Here is a 22695-nt window from a genome sequence, read left to right as displayed (position 1 = left end):
GTTCCGCAGTGATGTGTTTTTAGAGAAAGTCAGGAGTTTTGGGCAGCAATGGTATGAAATATAAGTAGCTGAATGCCCCTAGAGACACTGCATCTGAGACAGGGTCAACTTATAACTTAAATCAGATTGTCCATAAAAGATTGGCCATGCCTGGGTTCCCCTCCAGAGCCAGGGATGTCTGCAGCACAAAGACATTTCGGGGCAGGGCAGGGTCAGTGCAGTTGGGTCCCGTTGCATATTCCCATGGTTTTCTTTGGAATCTCACCAAATCTGACAGTTTATTGCTTATGTCCCAGGTTTTGAAGTCACGTGGTTCTCTCTTTCTTTTTTTTTCCCTTTAAGGATGCCTCTGTGTTTTTCAGTCTTGGATTTGTGGGAAACTGTTTGTAAATAAGAGGTAAGCGCAGCTGAATAGAAGAAAAAAAGGGAAAGGATTATCTTCTTTTTTTTCACTTTGGTGATTACACTGCATTTTAGCCCATCTCATAACAAGCTGGGGAAGAAGATGGACTCATATTCTTCAGCAGTGCAACTCCTGCCCTGTGGTTGGCAGGAGGCTGAAAGCAGCTTTGGGGTACCCTTGGGGACCAGCTCTGAGTCAGAGCTCACACTGCTGTGGATAACTTGTGCTCTCCACCATCCACTGGTTGGAGGGCAATGCTCAAGTGCAAAAAAAAGACACTAGAAGGCTGAGCATCCTGGGAGAGACTGGGAGTTGAGTTGGTTTTAAGTTAGCTTAGGGTTACTCCAGCCTAGGGCTGTATGGTCAGATTGGTGTGTTTTATTTTGGTCCAAGTCCATGGCTTCAACTCCAGTTGAAAATTTCCTTGCAAACCCAGCTGAGCCCACACTGCTGAGCCCATAGTAATTAATGCTCATCAAGACTAGAGAGATCTGCTTTCCTTCTACACACCTTTTCATCCGGGGGCCTCAGTGGGCTCTGCAGAGGTGGGCAGGCATCATTATTCCTTTTCTACAGATGGGAAACTGAGAAATGTGTGCAGAAATGCCCTGGTTCATGGCCATGCCACTGGCCAGAAAAGAGCTGGGAAGGTAACCGGTGCCTGTGGATTCACAGCCTGCTCAGTTTACGAGGAGAGACTTCATTGAAAGGAAAACATGAAATTTATAGACACTGAAATTATAGCGTTGGCAAAAGATGGCATCACTGTAAGTTATATTTCTGCAATCCACTTGGAACCTGCCTGGCTTCTGAACAGCTCCAGATTTCAAGGATACATTTTTTATGCAGAGTAAATTTGAAGTATGTTTGGTCTCACTCCTCCCCAGTATGAGTTTTTACAGATACCGCTGCTTTTTAGGATGGGAAATAAAGTCACTTCTACAGAGTATAGTTATGGGTCTCCTGTCACAAAAGACCTCCTGCAGCTCCCTGCCTTCACATACAAAGGCAAATCCATGGCAGCAGCTGGGAAATGCTCCTTCCAGATAGTTTTCACTTGTTTACAGAGGTAAAGATTTTGTCACGCATTATCACAGTGCTGTAGGGTTTGGGCTGAAGCGCCCAAAATGTGATCTTCTATTTGTTTTAAAGCCCTATCTTTCTATCAATCTTTCTTTAAGTATGACAGGAAATATTTTCAAAGCTCTGTAACCACGGAGGGAGTTCGTCTTCTTTTGTTTCAAGTGTCATTGCTCTAGCGTTATGTTTTTGTGTTTTTTTAAACAAAACAGAATAATATCCACATCTCCTGGAAACACTCTGTGATCTCAGCACTGTTGATGGGTGTTTATTAACTTTGAGAAAGTCAGTGCACTGTTGGTCTTGCCTGTTGTTTTAATTTCCCGAATTTTAGGTGAGATTAGGCCTTGTCCAGGGATCAGGACCTCGCTGTCTAGTCTGAACTGTGCACTGACCTCCCCATTACCTGGACAGGAGACATTTCTGCCACTTTCCCCCTTACCTGTCGTGGGTTATGAGCAGAGCAGGATGGTTCACTGCAGCCTACCTCTGCCTTGGAGCCCTCACCCTGACCACAGCCGCTGCGATATTCATAGCTCTGTGAAAACTTTGCCTTCCTGTGGTCACAACTCCAGCTGAATGAGTGCAAATGCCTAATATTAGTCCCCAAACCTAAAAATTGTCTTCCCCCAAGAGAGACAGCTCTGTCCCATGTGTGGCTCCACAGTGACAGCCTGCCTGAGCACAGCACCAGATGGCCACCATCCCTCCAGGGCTCCAGAGGTGTTCAATGCTGAGGCAGCAGACACCTACGGTACCATTTAAGTTTGGTCCATGAGGTTACATCAAGAAAGCCCCCCTACTAGAGACACAGTTTATATTGGCAAAATGAGCTCTGTAGACAACACAACTTTTGCCTCCCTAATCAACATCACCTGGAAGAGCAAAGCAACTCTTGTGGGGCAGAAACTGCAGCTCTGGAGATGGGGAGAAGCAGGTTTGCCTGAATATTATCTCTGACAGGAGTGTTTATTTTTTTCCCTCTCCAGACACAGTGGAGCAATGTTATGAATACACACTTACAGGCAGGTTTGGTTTTTTTTTTTTTTTCCCCAAGCAGTATTATGAATATAGACTTTACTCCAGTGTTTCAGAGCTCCTGCTTCCTAGCCACCATGAAACCATCAAGTGGAGAGAGGAAGGAATGGGAGATAAATGACGAACAAGTGCTATAAGTTTTAATGGACCTCAGACTAGGTTTAGACTAAATCCTACCACTTTGGGGTCGCTTTTGAACCAAATCGGGTCACTTTTAGCCAAATCACTTGTGACTAATAACTGGTAAAATTCTGACACCACTGTTGGTTTTCACCATTATGGTGTGTGCTTTTCAGGCTAAAAATGAGGTTGTTTTAGCACATTTTTCGGCATGGCCTCTAACTACTATTAAAAAATGTAATCCAGCTGCAGAGATTCACTGGTGGATCCATAGTACAACATGAAATTGAAATCTCTTCACAAGCGGGGAAAGCACAAAGCCATAGACTAGGACTGAAGACAGCAAAGCATCAAGCCCTGCATCTATCAGCACCCCTGGGGCAGCTAGAGCTACATTAAACCACAATAGTGTCTGGAGCATCTTTGGGGAAATAGGGTTAAAAATAATATTTGGTTTTAAAAATTGATCTGTTTAAGCATCTTTCATTTACAAATCAGTTGCAAACAGAGGCTTTGCTTTACCTTCTCCACATGAAATGTATTTTCTTTGGGGGTTGCCTCCCCTCAAAGCCATGTTGTGGACGCAGCCGAAAGAAGGTGCAGGAGGATCAAGTATTTCCTGCTAATATGAAAAGCTGGTTCATAATTTGAACCTGACTTTCCTTGAAAAGTGTACTTTCCCTTTGCAATCCCCCCGTCCTTTTAGAGGCAGACAGAGGCTTGCTTGTGTCTTTGAGCATACCATACCCAAACTTAGCTCACAACATGTAAAAACAAATAGAAAGTGTGGCCCAGGCTGGGCCATTGGCTTCAAATAGTCCTGCACTGCCGGAATGCCACTGCATATTTGGCTGACAGCATTATCCTGAGTGGCCCCTTTCAGTGGTCTGCATACCAGCCTCTTCAGACACCCAGACCATTGCTGAAAGATCAGCGTTGTAGGAAGTCAGTCTGCTCTAAGGAACACAGCCTTGGTTTTTTCATGGAGTTATGGACATATATTATATATGATTTGCAGAGCCGTGCCCCTGACTCCTTCCTGGAAGCAATCCCGGGTGGGACCTCTCGTTTGAGGGGTGTCAGTCCTTCAGCTCGATTCACAGCCTGCTGCTGTCAGAAAGCATCTCCCATCAAGACATCTCCTTCAGAGAGAGCACGAGGAGAGGATGAAATGAGCCACGTGCTCCTTCCTTTGCACCCGTGGCAGCGAAGACCTTCCCAGGTTTGGGTGTGCTGCTCCTCGATGAGAGCAGAGTCAAACCGGAGTGTAGGACAGCCACTGTGAATAAACCAGAGCTGCCAAATTGCCTGCATTGCTCAGAAGGGTATTAACACAGCCGTACGTTCCCTGTCTAAATCTTTATGCCTAATTCAGGCATCGTTTCAGGCATGCACTGTTCTGTATAAGGACAATTATGGAAGCAGTGAGAATCCTGAAAGCAAGAGGTCGGGTTAGAAACACAAAGCTTTTAGTCTCTGCTGACTTCATAGATGAGGAAACAAAGTACAAAGGAAATTAAGAAGCTTTTCCCAGAGAAACAACCAGCCTACAACAGAGCTGACTTGTGCTTAAGTTTCCTGCATACAAACCTCTAACACCCTCCCTGTGACCCGCTCCCTATTTCCATGCAGCCCTGATCCTGCTTAGTCCTGGTTCTGGCCCCAGCCAGTGGGAAATATTTCTTCTGTCCTTCCTAATTGGCTTCCTCCAAAGCATTGCTTCATGTATTTGCACTTTAGAAGAAGCCAAATAACAATGTGAGAGCATTAATGAGAGAAGTGCTGCATGCCAGCAGAGCAATAAATCTCCGGCAGAGGCTGGCGTTGGGTCTGCTACCGCAAATTCCTGTTGCAAGCCAGTTGGGCTCAGGCATTTCTGTTGCCAGGAAAAAGGGAGAGTTTGGTTAAGTGGCTGACAAATGGCTTCTGCTTGTAGAGTCCACTAATTAAACTAAATGCACTCTCCTTTCAAATCTATTTGCAAAAGGAGGTTTGTAAAAATGCATCTAGCAAAGGATGCAACAGGAGTGAGATGATGTGCAATCACTGAATAGCTGCTGCCTCTTGCCAGATCACAGATGAAAGCACTGGGGGGAGGCAGGGGAGCACGCAGGGCTTTCTCCTGCTTGTGAGCTGTGACCAGAGCTCTGTGTCATGGGGTCCTGCCTCGGATTGAGGTGAAGGGTGCTTATAGGCAAAACTACTCTGCAATCAGTCACTTTTACAAGTTGGTGCTTTAGTTACATCTCTGCCCAAGTCTGTTCAGCTGAACCCCACTGCAGCTCTGGTCTTGCAGGGCGGTGTTTCCTGCTCTTTAGGGGCAATTACTTGGGTTCCTCTGTTCCCTTACAAAGCCTCTTGTCTCCAAACAGTGGTGAAAAGGTGAAAACTTGCGTTTAGAAACAGTCACAGTATAACATATGAATTACATCACCATGATTCACAAGAATACTTTCAAATATGTTTTTAACGAAGATGAGAAACAATACCCCAGAGAAAGTTAGCCCATCTGTGCTTTTCTACCTACATCTTATTGAGCAGAGTGTTTCATCAGGGATATTTGGCAAACAAGTATTTGTGCAAGTGAGTACCATGGAGACGTGGCTGTGGATGGGGTTATTGCAATAGGAGCATAACTGGATTTCATAGTACTCCCAGGCTCGTTCCCCCAAGATCTGCAAGCCATGCTGACCTGTCTCTCCTAGGTCTCCAGCCCATGTCTGCTTCGTGCAAGCCCTTGCTAGACCCAGCAACAAAGGTTTTCAACCTGACAGGTTTTTAGACCTGATGATAATATTCCACGAAAGGTATTTGCAAGTGTCAAATGTTATTAGTTTCTGCGTAAGAGAACTAGAAAACCCTCCCCATAGTCCTGTGTAGCCAGAAGCTCTCTAAGGGCTCAGAAGACAAAATGATCATTTTGCTTATTCTGAGTGACAAGAGCAATCTATTCATTAATGTGACTTTCATCCATCAGTTCATTATGCTTTATGTCTATGCTGATGCATGTTTTGCCATTTGCTACTTTTGTATCACCATTATGTGACATGCTTTATTCATTGCACCAGGATTTATATCTGCCCTGTTACCTGCTTTATTCTTTCATTATATTTTATATCAGGTTTGCTATGCTTGATGTCCATACAGCCTCCCTCTAGATATACCTTACTATATTTTACACATTATTTTACATGCCTTCTGCTTTACTCAGACATAAAAAATAATAATCTTGAGTATATTTAAGTGCTCACAGAGGTAAAAGACTATCGTTTTTATTCAGCTGGCTAGAGGAAGCTTTTACTCACAAAGCTACACAAGAAGACCTTCCTTTGGTTTTAAATAAGGCAGCAGTTTCCTCTAAATAGTCATCCAACAAGGATAAGTTAATAAACCACTACTTCTGTTTAACTGTTATTCATATGAATGACTAACAGAGAGATCCCTCCCACCTTGACCTAGCCTTATAAAATTAAATATGGGATTCAACTCCCCATTAGGACGCTTAAATTTAGGTGTCTACTTGTGTGCCAGGTATCTAAATTGCCAACACATTTTGTGAAGATCTGTCCCAATGGTGAAAGGTGGAAGCTGTTTAAGTCACCTTCGAACAGATGCTCATAAGGGACCACATCCATCCCCCTCTTGGCTCTAATGTGGACCACAACTCCATTGCTTTTCCTGACAGCCTCCACCATCAGCACACACAGATATCCCCATTGAACACCAAAATGCTGCTCCTTAACCTGGAGCTAAATCCCACCCTGGGTGTCCAATCTGAGATACATGGGGTGATTCCCTCTCCTGAATGTAGGAGCCTGGATGAGCAACTTGGACTAGGTACCTTGCTCATAAATAGCTCATTATCAGAGAGGAATCGCTGGAGCTGCCTCCACATCATTGAGGAAACCATGACCCAGATTGCCTCCAAAATGGAAAGGACGATTGTGGTACACAAGGACTTTGAGGTGTGTCCTACAACGCCCCTGCCACAGAGCTCCTGCAGCTTTGGGAGGCTCTGCTTGAGAGGTGGCTGAGACATGGGGGATCCACCTACGTGCAAGCACAAGCACCAGCAAGGTGCCACTGGAACAACGTGTCTCCGGACTCCTGCAGCATTGGCACATGTACTTGTGAATGTCCATTGGACTCCAAAGGACTGAGGGTGCTGGTAAGTGCTGGTCCTCTTCCAGCACAGAGGCCAACCCGGGCTCCGGTCAGGCCAGGAGAGAAAGGCACAATCCACAAGAGCAGTTCACATCCAGAGCCAGATTCACCTTATTTGAGGGCAAAGGAAAGTCCTGTTCCACAGTTCAGACCTGGGCCCTGCCCATTGCAAACCGTGGGAGATGATTGGCCCAATTAGTGGGTTGCTGCTTGCCACAACAAGAAAACAACACATTTCTGGAACTTAGTCACCATATAAAAATCTTATCCTCTTATCCCTTTTGTGTTTTCCATCCCCAGGTTTGTTCATAACCTGCCCTTGTTGCTCACCGTAAGCATCTGCAATCACCTCCCATTAATGATATTTTTGTTTCTAGGCCTGATTTGCTCAGGAAACAAACAAACAAGCAAACAATGGATTATTTATCTGCAAAAGGGAACAAGACTGCCTGCTGCTACATTTGCAAACCCCAAAAGATTTATTAGGAGACACCAAAAAAGGTGAGTGTTTTCTGCACAAAGCTTGGCAGAACATACTGTATGAATAACTGTATGACCTTTCAAATATTTACACGTACATAGGAGCCTGTAAGGAGGCTGCTTCTGCTCCTTCACCCACTCTCAAGCTTTCCACCCAAACTGACTTGCAGCAGATAGAGAAACGCTGAATATGTTTTTTTAACAAACCAGCCGTGGCCAAGAACAATAGCCAAGAAATGTAGGAAAACATGGACGATTTGCACAGCAGAGTGAAGCCTCTTCAGCACCATGAAAGTCAATTGAAGCCTAAACTGAGCTCAGGAATGCAGAGAGCTTCTAGGAGTCGGTCACACTGATGAAGGAGTTGTAGGGAAGAAGGGCAAATGTGGACCATAAGGCTCCTGTTGGCTTGATTGGAAAGGTACATTTGCTGTGTTAAACACAAGCGTCTTAGTAAAATTTAACTGCTGATACTTCCAGTTTGAGGGACTGTTGCCTATAGCAGAATACGCACCTTTGAAAGTCAACAGAAAGCTGTTAAGGGAAACTCCTGAGACAGCGTGAGAGAAGGGACAAGCCTCAGTCAGGAGCGGTGTGTTGCTGGCACTCAGATGCTGTACTAGGGCTGTCCTCGAGGCAGGTTGCCTGTCCCCAAAACTACCTTGCAAAAAGCAGGATGGGGTGGAGGTGCACACAGCCATTGCTGATGCACTGCAAATCCCAGCTCTGTTTGTGAATGTCACCACTTCAAGGGATTTCCCAATTTTGACTCCTCAGATCATATTCTTGGATAAACACTATGATTAAAATTAAATTACCTCTCAAATGAGGAACCTCACAGGAAAAAATTGTGGCATTCTTGGCCTTTGGTATTTTTTTCTGCTATTTAGCCATAAGATCAAGCCTTTGCTTGGCAGGAAAGATGTGCAAGCCATTCCTTCCACACAAGCATATATGGAGGTGAGAGGCACCAGGCTATGTCTCAGACCTACATATTGAGCATTCAACCCAAGCTGGTCCTCCTGGAGCACATTCCTGTGAGTGGGAGAAAATTGGCCTGTCAAAATGCTCAGATGTCCCGTAGCAGAGGAGAATTTTGGCTGGTGCCAGCCAGGGATCATCAGGATTGACAGCCAGACCCTCTCCTGCATCCCAGGGCATGCAGGAGGGCAGAGACCACTGTGCTTCGGCTTGATTTAGTAATACTACAACTAAAGAGTATGTTTGCATGGTGCAGCTAGTGTCCCCTGTGCAAAGAGCTTCAGGAGATGGAGAGATGGCAGAGAGGGACAGTGGGGTGGAGGGAGTTTGTTATGCAGGGAGTGGGGCAGAGAAGGAGGACACTTTGCCAATCAGTCCTTGCACTATCACCACTCTCATCTCCCAGGAAACAGAAAGAACAATTTGCTGGCTATTGTGCAGTTTACAGAAGCAACACCTTGTTTTTCTCAGAAAGCTCCGTGCGAAGGCATTTCTTCAAGGTTGCGAGATCCCTGCTCTGCCTTGCCTGGTCTGGGCATGCCTGACTCCAGATCTCACTAATCCCAGCCTTGCAGGCTGCTCTCAGTTGGACACCCTACAGCAGGTCATGAGCCACCCTCTGGGGTACCCAGTAAATTACAGCTTCTGGGTGATTCTTTCAGCAAAAATCCATATCAGTTCTGCAGCTTGTTCTCTAGCCTCAAAAATCTGCCTCAGATGCAGGCAAAGCAGCGTGCGCTGTGCAGTTCAGGTTTGGGATCTGGCATGTCTGGGTCATATCTCAGCTGTGCCCTGACCACAGAGATGTCCTTGAGCAAGTTACTGCTCTCCTCCATCTCCTGCCTGCTGCCAGGAGACCATAAGCTCTGCAGAGTGGTTTTGTCTCCAGCACAGCAGTGGCCTCTTGATGTCACCGTAATACAACTGATCAGTTTGTTGGCTCAGATGGCTTTGGATCATGCTGGGAGCATTTTTAAGACAGTAGAAAGAAATCTTTCCAGTCTTTTTCACCCATTCCTGAAAGGAAGCATCAATCTTACAGGGTTGCAAATGGTCTTTTCTTGTGACTGTCCTCAGTATCATTGATCTTAAAATATTGCTGCAGTTTCTGTGCATAGATCACACAAACATTCATCTTTTCTGCCAAAATGAGAACAATCCATTTTCTCCATATATGTCCACTATAACTGTCTATAGAGACAGACCCTCTTGTGCAAGTGCTTCATCTGTAGCTTTAGCACAGGACAAGGACTCTGTGTCATGGGTCCTGAAAGTTGAAGTCTGTGCCAAACTTTTGAACGCCAAAACTCAGATGAGGATCAGCTGGAACCCTACACAAATGTATTAAAGCTTTGCAGAGTTTTAAAAAAAAATCCCCGCCCACAAATTATAATATAAAAATGGGAACATTTTGTTTTGCCATTTTCAAAATGAAACATTTCACCTTCCCAGGTTGAGAAAACATTTGACCTCAAAATATGTTTCAGTGTTATATGTGGTAAAAAAAACCCTGTAGCAATCAAATCAAAATGTTTCACTTGACCAGATTTTGACAGTCTTATTTTTCAAGACACCATGTTTTTGAATACTTTCCTTTCAGGTTGATTTTTTTTTTACTTCCAAACTCCAGAACTGCCTAAGGACCAAAAATGCAGTTATTCACAGATATACTGTAATTAGCTAGAGCTCCTCTGTATCTCTTAAGAATCCAATCAATGATTACTCAAGTGAACTACAGAGGCCTTGCAGGAATTTAAGTAGGGTAGAGTCCTTAAGCTGATTTTCTGCATAGAGATGAATTTCACCCTGGTTAGAAACAAATGAAATATATCCTGCTGTCTCTGTCCCCTTGTGACTGTCCTTATTAAGGGTCTAAGCTTAAAATTATTGGTCAGACCAGGCTCCCACTGAGTTAATGAGGTCTTTGAACAGGATTTTGAATTGCTTTTGAATAGAGTGGTTGGAGCTCTGTGGTTTGCACAGAGAGACCTTCTTTTTCCTCCTTGCAGAAGACCCTCACCTTGAATTGCACCCATCTGTCATCCTGTAACTCTGTCATCAATGTCCCGCTGCAAAATCCTGCAAGGAAACTCAGTTTTCATGAAATGGCTGAAAGTGCCACCCTCCCTGCGCTGGAGAACACTGACTCTGCTGACTAGGTCCCACATCAATTAGAAAGATAAAGGCCATCCTGCCACTCATTTCAAGAGGCAAGATGCTTTGCTGCCCACAAAACTATTAATTTGGGTGAATTTATCTGACCCAGCAGTGGAGCAATTTTACTCTAATAAGAAGTTTTTCAGCAGAGTCAATAATTCTGTGGGACTGCTCTTGAGCATTCGGTCACTATGTTGGTAATTTTATCCATGATGTTTTAGTGCGTTCGCCTAAAATAGGGATGTGAATATGGAAGAAAATACAATTTGGTGGTGAATCTTGGGATTCCTGTTCAGACAAACTCCAGCTGGAGCAAGGCAAAGTAGGCATGTCAGCTTAGATACATATCTCAGCTAGGCAAGCGATGCAGATACAGAAATATAAACAATACTTCACTGAAACAAACCTTGGGTTAAAAACACCAACCATAATTATCACAGGGAGTTTCATCACCGTAAGTAGAAAGTATAATAATTTTTTAAAATTTTTCTCAAGAGTTCTTTGAAATGTACAAAAGAAATTTCTGTGATAGCTTCTCAATGTTGTTGAACTATAGGGTTGATTGGATATTTTTTAAGATTTCAGTGAAGGAAAAGGAGAAAAATAGCTGAAAACATTTAGCAATTACTGAACCATTCTTCTGAAGCAACACAGACTAAGAACAGAACAAAATACAAAGCAGCCACTTCCTCTCCTTTCTACACTCCAAGAAAAATGATCTAAGCAGAGTTTTATATAGCCCAGTAGGAGAAAAGAGCAGAGATTCCACTAAATTCACTGATGACTTCATCTATTTTATACGGATGCAGTTTGGATGGCCCAGTGATAGGTCTCAATGGGAAATTCCTACGACACACAAAAAGATACATTCTTGACATATTCATTTGCTGTTCCCACAGATTTTAAAAGTATTATGTGGGTAGCAGCTACGTATGTTTGATATATAGAGGAACCCTATCAGTTGGGACTTTCTTTTGATCCTGGTAGCTGTCCAAAAATGTTATATTTATTTCCAAGTTTTCTTGTATGTCTTTGAAATTCAGCCCAGAAGTCTCAGAAGAATTGCATTCTGGCAATACGTCCTCTTTCAGGTCCCCTTTGGACCTGAGGAGGGGTCTGGATTTAACCAACACTTGGCATCACAATCCAGCCTTTATGTCCCTTCCCTTTCCTGCTGGATACACTGAATGATGTGAAAAGAAAAGTTTGGCAAACTTCTCTTTAAATTTTGGATAAAAATTATTATGGGGAAAAAGCCTTTTTCCTCTAAACAAGCTGCGTCATGTATAAATGGGATCTTTTTTTTTTCCATAGTTTGGACTATTAGACTTCAGATCAGAGAGAAGTCCCTAAAATGATTCTCCTGCTGCCATCTATGCATCTGATTGCCTCTATTTTAGGATAATGCCTCAGGATCTCCAGGCAAAGGCTTTTCTGGTTTGCATGGATCAACCCTTCGAGATCTGAGCTCACCAGACCGTTTCTTTACTGTCACTGGTTACGTAGTGCAATACCCTGGATGTGTATTCATCATATCGGCATGGGGAATATCTGCTGAAAGCGTATATCATCCTTACAAGTGTGTTACTGAGTATGAATTATGGAGAGGGGAAGGGAGTGGACTGTGTGGTCCAGTGGTCGGGGTCACAGAGCCAAATTTTCCCTGCGTGAATCAGCAGCAACTCCACCAGCTCCAGCAAGGCAGGTAGGTGTCACGTGCAGCTTTCCTTGGAGGAAATCTGTATTTACACCTGTATGAGGCAGAGGAGCATCTGCTCTGCGAGCTCCACCTCTGCCAAGTCGAAGAGCTGGTGTGTGAGCATGGGGAATCCTTGACCTCTTCGTACTCAAGGGGCCACCCATCTAGAAGCTGCTCTCCAAAACCCAAAAAGAGGACTCTCTTGGAAAGCCCCACTGACACCTCAGAGGGAGGATTAGAAAACCACATTATATGCATTCAGAGAGAAGCTTTGGCCTCACCCAGGGCAGTGGTTTCCCACCATCACAGGCCCATGAGCAATAGCTCCTAGCAAGGAAGACACTACTGCTTTTGCTCTCCTTGCTGGCCTCAGGTTTACCTTGTTTGCTGCACATAACCATAACTTAGGGCTCCAACTTGTCTAAAAGGTGCTTCTGAGGGGCCAGATTCTGCTTATTTTTTATTGGTGTCCGTATGGTGCTCTTATTGGTGTTATTCTATCATCTCCATTGAATCCAGGATTGAGAACACAAAGCAACCCGACTGAAGTCAGTGGTGTAAATCGTCTAAGAGTGGTTTTACTCTAGTTTTATGCCAGAATAACTGCAAACTCAATATGAATGAAAGGAAAAGTCATTTATATTCCTGGCCAGCTTTTCTTTCCCAGCTTCTGCCCAGAACAATTTCATATCTATAATGTTCTTTTGCAGCTGTGGGGAATAACAGAGAAACCTACTCCAAGGTAACAATGATATTAGCTACACAGTGTTAGATTTTAAAATGAAGAAATTGAAGACTGGCACTCTTTTTTAGAATAATATAAAGAAACAATCTGAACTTTCTCCAAAACTAAATTAGCTTGTTAAAAAGTTGGGAAATAAATATAGGTCATTTGCCCATGTAAAGAAAAATGAAACAGGATTTGTTTCCAGTCAGGCTTCCTGGTTGCAGGTAGAATTCTAAAAAGGAAATCCTAAAATAAAGCAGTAAAGAACAATTTGACCATACCAAATCCTTGATATTTTGCAGAATTGTTGTTGTTTCCCTTTCCTCACTTAGCAGATGTGTTGGGGGAAAAAGAATAGTTAAAGCATATAAGATTACCACATAGAGAAGCTTTGATGTTCTAGAAGATCAGAAACAGCTTAATTAGAGGTGGAATTAATTATACCTGCAGAGAATGGGATTCACCTGTCCTAACTAGCTCTTAAAAAGATCATGCAGTTAATCCTAGCAGTCACCTAAGCTCCAGGGAAAAAGCACAGAAGCAATGGAGATGTTTCCAGGAGGTGATCTGTCCCAGCAGTATAGAGCTCATTTTTTACCGGTGATGGGGCAAGTGCTGTAGGTTAGACCTCACATCAGATCAAAAAGGTCCAATTCTTATTAAAAAACAAAACAAAACAAAACAACCAATTTTCCTTAGTTTCTGTAGTCATTAATTTTCAACTTTATCTTGCGTTTTTATTGGTACTGGGTTCTAACTGTAGCTAGACACAGAAATGATCAAAGGTAAGAGTAAATGCTTTAGGGAGCGGTCTTAAATAGGTTCCCTACCCTGGGAGTATTGGCTCAAGTTGCTCTATATAGGCAGGTATTTGGGATTCCTTTTTCACAAGAAAATACTGCCTTTTCTACTTTGCCCACCTCCGCTTGTTAGCACTGTTGTGTAGCCTTGAAAAGATTTGGGCTTTGTAACTGACAGCCTGCAAATGAGATTTGTGCCTTTTGATTGCACAACGCTGGAAATCTCATCACCGCAGCTAGTTTGGACTTCCATTTGTAGACAACACATTGTGCAGGAGAGCCGAAGAAAGGAGATGCAATAAGCCAGGTTCTTTGTTTAGGAAGAAGGGTGGGTTTTTTTATTGTTATTCTTATAGCAATTTTTTTTTTTTTACTGCAGAAAATGCCTAAATACGAGTGCATGGTTCAGTTCTGGAGTGTAACCTTTTCCATTGTTGGCTGGTAGAAAACACAGGTCAATTAAATACCATTTTTTCCTCAATAGTCACATGAAAATTTTTAGATCTGTTGGAATAAAAGCAGTAAAGAAAGGGCAGACAGGACATAAGTTCAGTACCTGCTGTACTCTGTAGCACGTAAGAATTCTAACAGAGCAAAATCTTTGCTAACTTCTGCTACAGGCTGATTTGACAGCAAGAGGACCATGGCAGTTGTCGGTGACCTTATCTTGGGAGAGCAGCTCTCGGAGTACACCCCTCAAATATGCCCTTTTATCTCCTAAAACTACCCCAATTTACATACTAATTTATTACCTATGCAGTCTTGCATCCCATATGATACACTTAGCGAGACCTCATTCTACTGGTTAAGATTACATTCATATCACTTTGACCTTGACAGCAGCATTAAGACCACCTAATTCATCACTTTCAGAATTCACAAATATATAACAAAATGCTTCGTTCATCACAGCCTCACTTCACTAATGTCTCATAAGGACACTTGATGCTAAAATAGTGTATTATCTCCTCTCCACACACTCTAAATTTACTAGCTAATATAAGACAAGATTAATTGCTTTCATTACTCCACTATATTCATTTTCTTATGTTACGGTAAACATGATATACTTATTTGTATTCTATATACACTGCTACATCTGCTAAGGAATTTAGCAAATGGTTTGGTTAGGTCAATTAAGATTTTCCTTGTTTAATGCGTATTCCTTTGTCACCATTATTTTTAAAAGACTTAATCTAAACAAATACCTTTCTACAGACAATGCCGTGATTACACGACCTATGCTGGGATTTAGGGAGTTTCTTTATAGTGAGGCTGAGAGGTGGGGGATGGAGGAGGCAGTCTAAAGCAGGCGAAGCACAGGCTCTTTTCTGTGTTTTACGGCGTAGCAGACACCTGGCTGCTTTAAAGGCACCGGATTTTTGCTGCGAGGCGCCAGATGATAATTTAGCTCTCCAGCTCCAGCTGTGCCAGACACACTTCATTATCATAACCAGTTACATCAGGGCACTGGGAAGTTTAGAAAGACTGAATATAGAGTTTGTAAGTCTATGACAGAAAGTGTCTGGGACCAAACTGTGGTTGTGTTTACATTATAACCATATAGATTCAGCCCAGTACATGAGGCCATCCTGCTGTTTTTGATGGAGTTACATCCCATTTGCACCACTGCGACTCCAGGCAGCCTCCCAAAATCCAGGCCATGGAGGAGAGGTGCAGAGCTTTAACTCGAAAGTTTCTTTAGCTGTGAAGGTAACGAGCCAGCCAGCGGCATGACGGCTCCTTCCTCACCTTCTGTTCCCTGTCATCTCTCAATCTGTCTTCATCTCTCCTGCTCTTTCACTCTTTTTCACATCTCCAACAAGCAAACAGTGAGAATCGCTGTCGTTCCGGTGTGCTGGTGCCAATTTTCAGCTCAGAACTTGGATCTGCAGCACAAGTGGCCGTGGTGCTGCTCATGACAAATGCACTGGACACTGCGAACGTGGCAGCATGAGCCAAAACGAACTCTCCTCCAATCTGTGCATTGTCCCATTTAGTAAATATTTCCGAGTAAGTATTTCCGAGCTAATTGCAGTAGCCCGAAACCACAGGAATTAGGAATTTAGGAGTTAGGAGCTGCAGCAGCAGGAATGCTGTACCCGGTCATGGGCCAGCAGCATGCAATAGTAAGTGCTGCAATGAAACTCCCTGCACCAAACAACTTACCGTACCAGTGCAGTCCAAAATGTCCAGCAATCAATGAAGGAGGGGCACTGAGCAGTAGGTGCTGCTTCTGAATTTGCACATTTATTCCCATGGAGGGCCTCTGGGGGTTTGTAGGGTGATGTGAACAAGCTTCGCAGTGTAAATGAAAATCAGAGTATTTGGGGTGCTGATTCCCATTAACTTTAAACACAGCTCCTGCCTGGAGGCACTGCCAAGATGCTGTCCGTGTTAACGTACCTCAGGCCCTGGAGACCAGACATTGTGTGGGTGAGCAAGCTGCCATGTGTGAGCGAGAAGAGATGCTCTTCTTTCGAGATCGAGGAAATCAAAGATTTAACGGAAAAAATCGGCTCATGGTCTTGCTTTTTCATTTTCTCTACTTTTATCTCTAACCATGGTCAAAATTCAGTTTAGTTCAGTAAGGCTTTCAGCCATCCTGCTAGGGCCTGTCCTGGTAACCCTCCATACCGGTCTGCAGAGCCTCCCTCCACCCCACGTGTGTTTGGAAAGGATGGACAAGATCTCCAGAAGTCACTGGGGAGGAAAGCAGAGAAAGGCTCAGAGTCGGTCTGCTCCCAGCACAGGGGGCCACTGAGAATTAAAAACCAAGATGAAAGCAGAAGGAATTCATCTAAGTGTCTCAGGTATAACTAAAAAATGGGGTTTTGTATGTAAATGAAGTGGGGGATTGAAGGGGTGTGCACGTTTCTGTCTAAACCAAAATTATAAATATACGAGCAAGAACTTTATCAGCTGTGGTACAGAAGTGTTGGAAGCTTGGCCTGGATGTCCCCAGGCAACTGATCAGGATTTATTTATTTATTTGTCCCTAATGGAACGCTTAGGAGAAAATAGGTGAAAAATCCATGAAAATATTTTGTTTGCAGAAATAAATAAAATGAAAATGCCAGCACTACTTTCTCTTTACTGGGCATTTTATTGGACTAAAATGCCTGCAATGCCTCACAATTCTTTTCCCTAAAAGACAGAAGGCCATACATCTTGGGATTTGCATGTAGGTGATTCAAGGAACATATAAATTCAGCTGCAGAGTCCAGATACTTTTTGTTTCAATGAAAAAAATTCAAGCCTTTCCCAGGAAAGCAGAGGATCTCTAGGAAAAAAAAAATATATTTAATTGAAAACCTGCTTTCCTTTCAAAAACAGTTGTGATGGAGCATTTGCAACAACCTGTAGCCAAGAGCCAAGGTAATGCAAAGGGTAATGTTTCTTGGCATTTTACATCCTTTTTCTCCCAGAATACTCTTCCTTCTCCTCCTCCTCCTCTTCCATAGACTAATTCCCACTGTTGCTTTTAATCCTATTAAATATGCACATTTATTGTGGCATAACTGACTGAATTTTAACTGGTATCGTACCACCTGAATGTACAACCAACAGGTTGAAGCAGGGTCCTTGGGAATGCTGTCTGAACTTGTGTATCCCTGTAACGACAAACCAGCTTTTGGTACTCAAATGTTAAATTCAACGATTGGGTCGTGTTTTTTTCTAGAAACGAAAGTATCTTGCAACAATCTTCATGAACTCAGTGCATCTGTCACTCTCGGCCTACAGCCCTCCTCTTTGACTGTAGCTGTAAAAAACCAAGATCTGTTTCATACCAGACTAAATGCTGGAATGCCATAAATCCCACCGCACACCTTTTTAAAAACAGCTTTTTTTTTCAAGGTGCTCCCGTGGGTTGAGTAACATAGACCCCAGTGTTGTGCTGGAGACCGTTGTGAGACTTCATGGCAGCCTCCCTGGTGAATTCTTCATCCTCAAAAAGTGATTCCAACTCCCTTACCCCATCCGCTTAAATAAAGGCACCCTTACAAGGCATGTTTGTGTGCTGGCTTTCAAGGTTTTCATTCATTTTTTTTCTTTTTTTTTTTTTTTTCCTTCCCTGCTAGAGCAATGACTGGATGTTTCTTCTCGAGCAGTGGAAGGGGAGGAAAATGTTTTGAGGATGGGAGCAATTCAGAAAATCCCACTGATTATGATTTACTCTGATTCTGTCCCTGTAGCAGAGATCACCCTTATCCAGAAGCACAATAGGGACTTTTGCCCTGGGCCAGGCCATGTTGGTCTTCCTCAAAACCTTCCTCAAGACCTGATTTCTCAGGTCTCTGGATGGGTGAGGAGTGTCTAGTTCCCCCTACACCTCTGTTTCCCAATTTCAGGACTCTTTGCAGAGGTCTTTTCCAGGCATGAAACTTTCACGAGGTGATGAAGGGATCTGGGCAATAGGTGCTGAAGAGACTTTTTTTTTTTTTTTTATAATTCCACTCCAAATTTCTGTGTTAGAGCATCCCAGGCTCTATTACTGCTAGTGCCAATGATCAGGGAAACAGCCCTTTCCTATGGATGACTGAGAAGACAGCTCCAGCCATGCCCTGCCTGATGTGGGCAGTGGATGCTATGAGGGGGAGCGGGTGGGACTGGAGAGGTCAAATTCTGGAAAAAAATTATCTGCTCTCCACACCACTTCAAGGCCAGAAAGAACTGCCAAAGGGAACATCCCAGTAAATCTGTCCCTGTGACCTCTTTTTCCTGGGAGGTGGCAGCTCCCCAGCACCCCTCACCATTCCTGGCCAGGGTGCAGAGGGATGCTGCTGGACCAAGGGGCTCCCGGGACACTCACGTATTACTCGTGCTCCACTTCTACTAAAAGAGAAGGGAAGTCAGTCACTAGAATTAGGCAAGAACTATTTTTTTTTTTTTTTCTTTGTGTTGGAAGATGTCAAGGCATTGGAATAATTCTGATCCTGGACCAGGGCAAATGTTTAAAAAAACACCAAACTTGTCTAAACCAAAATTTTGAGAAATATGTGGGCAAAGTCAGGCAAAGCTTTATATATATACATGCACATATAAATACAAACCTGTGATTCAGAATACTCCCATTTAACTAATTTTCATTTTCAGAAACATCTTCCAAACACAAGGTGAAGCTGGACATCTTTATTATTTTAAAATGTCCAACCTAGCTGGTTCAGGAGGTTCTTTTTTTTACTTTTATACCTGAAATAAAGGTGAAAACACTGATTAAAACAGACCCATTCTGCCAAAAACCTCGAACCACACCTAACAGGCATTTTCCCAAGGAAGCCTTCCCTGGGAAATCCCAGCTCCGCTTTCCTCCCACCCTGATTTCCCCATCTAGAACAGGTAATCTCTACATGTTTGCACCAGACACCCACATATCCTTGGATATATGTCCAGAGACCAGAGAATTTATGCGTGTGTGTTCCCTTTGCTGTGTCCCCTTTCTCCAGCCCCTATTATACTCCTATCCAAGATGTTCTTTAAAGATGTTAACTTAAATATGTATAAATATATAAATATATATGTGTGTGTATATGTATATATATTCTCACCACAGCCCACAGCCCACATCAACCACGGCAATTTCCCTATTGGAAAAAATAATGCCCATTAAACATTTTCCAAATAACTGTGGCAAGAGGGAGGACTGGTCCATGCTCCCATTTCCCTCCTCGGGGACCAGATTTCATACCCTGCTGAAGCTCCTGCTAGGAAATGTGTTTTGTGGTTTTGGCAGGATCCCAGGCAGATGTTTGTGCATCCCACAATGCCATCACATAGAGTTATCTATGCATGGGGTGGTGGCAGGTCAGGAAGGAGATTTGCCACGCGGTCCGTGTCACACCCACCCTGTCCCTGCCTGCGAATCACCCCCGTGCAGGAAAATGTGGCTTTGGTGCCATTTCCACCCATAGACTGCAACAAAATGGGGCTCTTTGCAAGAAATCATCACGTGCACCATCAGAGCCAGTAAGTAAGCTAATTCCCAAAGCAGGATGGATCCAGAGCTCTCATTTATGAAATAACCAAAGACATAATTTTTTCCTCAAGTTAGATGACAAGAGATTTAAAAAAAAAAATCAGTTAATTGAAAGGTGAAAACAAGTCATGCATTTCAGGTTATGATCACATCCAAAATGACTCATCTCACTCAGGTTTTATCAGAATGAAGCATACTATTCATCTTGAAACAAAAGATTTTACATCAGTTTCCCGCTATTTTATGTTTTCCTTTGCTTGGAAATTGGTACAGAATTTTCTAAGAGACACAAACAAGTTTTTATTTTAAAATGTTGCCCAACTCCTCCTAGAAACGGAGCAGTCTGTTTTCATTGTTTTCATTGAGCAGTTTTAACAATCTGGTTCTTAAATTCTAGGGTCCTGACTCTTTTTTTCACAAAAGAAACCCTTTTGTTCTCATGCTTCCTTTTATGCTTTCCAGCAGAATCCAGGTGAGTCACAACCCAAGGGTCTGACTTGGACATTTTTTTGAATTAACTGTCTTGATTTATGGCAGCATAAAAGAGAATAGATTTTCACCTTAAAACTCCACTTCTATTTCTGCGTGAAATGAACTGAAAGAAGCAGCATTAAAGGCTAGTGTTTTTAAATAAGTCACTTCATATATATTCATGCAATTTGCACTCTGAGGAGCTGCTGTGTCTGGATATAGCTTTCATGACTATTCAGTAGATTCTAATCACTTAAACTTCCACATCCCTCCATGTGGATATGTGTTTGTTTAAATGAACCAGTATTAAAAATATCCAAGGAAGCTATCACTCTCCAGATTAGGGACTCTGTACCATCAGCGGGGGCAGTGCTGGGCACAAAAGGGCTTTCGTCGGCTCAGAAACCCAAACTGCATCTGCTCCATAAATAGCAACTCCATAATGCTGCCTGTGTCCAGGCCTTCATGCTGTTTATTGCTGCAATGGCTGACTACAGAGTGCAAAAAACTACTCTTGAACAAAGGTTTTGGGGACTGGATTCAAAAATATCCCCACCTTCAAATCCCACACTCCCAAATCTGCCCATTGCTGGAAGGAAAACAAGGCTCAGTGTCCATGTAAGCTGTTAAATGGATCTCAAAGAGTGGAAAGCCTAAGATCTTGATTTTCAGGTAGCTGAAGTGAGTGTATTTCTGGCAGCCCAAACTATCCCATGCTGAAAGCAGCTGGAAACAGAGCATGTGCTCCGTCTTCTCTGCGTTGTACACGTCTCACATTGCCAGCCAAAGATCCCTCTGCGGCACTGCCCTGGACACACTACTGTGCCAGACACGCTTCAGTACAGGATCCTGCATTCATGAGAGAGGACATTCCAGCGACGTGAAGGCCCGATGGCCATGTGGAGTCCCACCCTCCAGAAGCAGCGTAGCCACATCCATCGATGGTGCCAATGGACCGAATAACAGTGCCAATTTGAGATCCTTGGAGATAGCCATGAACACACATAGTCTATGCAGCATTTGGGTTCGTGAATCAAACCACCCACATTTGGTCCTCCAGGCTCCAAGAGCCGTATCTGTGCTGGGGTAGATGGAGTTGCTCACGTATAGCTCTCCAGTGGCATAGCCTCCATGTCATGCTCAAGGGAATCACATTTGTTTTCGAACTGCTCTCCAGAAAGGCCGTGTCTCCCATAGGTCCTGAATCATGTCTGCCAGTCCCATGTAGATGCCTTGGATGCTCTGGGGCATCTAAATTTGTAGTAAATAACTATTTGTCAGCTACTGAATGAAGTCTTGGATCTTCACCGACTATAAAAAGACCTTAGATTACTAGGTTATGTGCAGACACCTATATTTAGGTGTCTTAACCTGGAGTCAAATCTTGAGATGGCTGTGAATTAAATATAAAAGTCTGGGCTGATCACTGTTGTCTCTCTTCATCACCAATGGAGAGGAAGAGATACCTCCTGGCAATTCCCCCTATGACAATGTCTGACTTAGGAAGAGATGAGTCGAGTTTCAAGGGCTGGCTGTCTGCATCTCAGCACTGAGAGGATGGATTCTCTCCCCATTTCCTTCGGTCACCACTAATCATTCACTACCTCTGAATCAGACCTGCCGGGAAGTTAGAGCTATCTCTCATCCTACATCTGCAAAGCACCTAGCAAAATGTCCTCTCTTTGAATACCAAACACAAACTGCAGAACGCAGTGCTTGGAAAGACGACTTTTCTCCAGATAAATGCTTTTTAATGATACATGCCTTCTGGAGTACAGATTATTAAATGAAGTAGAGACCATTAAAATATGAATCAGGTGGATGCTCTGATAATGCCAGCATGGCCATCAGCTGCATGTGAAAGCTTTCTGTGCCTGGGCTGTACCTTCAAAGCTCCTTTGTCAGCAGCTATGTTGAAGGAGTAGGATTCAGATCTGTACCTCAAGGTCACCAAAGTTTTGGCCTGGTAAGAATGAGGTTTCAGAGTAAGAAAACATCTCTCTCATCATCTGTCCCAGTTCTATATTCCCTAAACCTCTTTCTGTATGTGTCAATATTTATTTAGTGATGTTTTTCTGTGGTCGAGGAGGGTGGAGGGAAGAGAGTAGAAATGCATCAAACCCAACAAATAATGTTTGAGCTAGCATGGAGCTAGCCAGATCTCAGGTGTGTGATACAGACTTGGGATTCTTTTATATATTTATGGGTTCAGAAGCTCAACCAGTTGACATGAGGACAAAACCCAGATGCTTAATACTGCCCAGCTCACTCTTCTAAGAAAGCCACCTATGATGACTTTGGCAAATATTTCATAGAAGAAAAACAAAACCAAAAACTGTAAAGGCAGATGGTTTACTTTTGTAACTTTGATAAGTTGTGTTCTGCTGCTTTACTTCATCAGAGGTATGTTCTGCAGAGCTTTCAAACTGTAGAGGATTAAATGTATTCTGAGAGTCAAGAACAAACCCGTTATAACATGCAAACATAAGAAACATTTAGGTCTGTAACACTGACCAGGCTGGACCTGAGAATTTTCATGTCTTTGTGTAAGATATAAGGATGTTGGAAAAATGTGACACAGTCAGTGACAGTACTCTT

Source organism: Platalea leucorodia (genome assembly GCF_965183815.1).
Source record: "Platalea leucorodia genome assembly, chromosome: 18".
NCBI classification, from domain to species: domain Eukaryota; kingdom Metazoa; phylum Chordata; class Aves; order Pelecaniformes; family Threskiornithidae; genus Platalea; species Platalea leucorodia.
Note: the sequence above shows the minus strand (reverse complement) of the source record.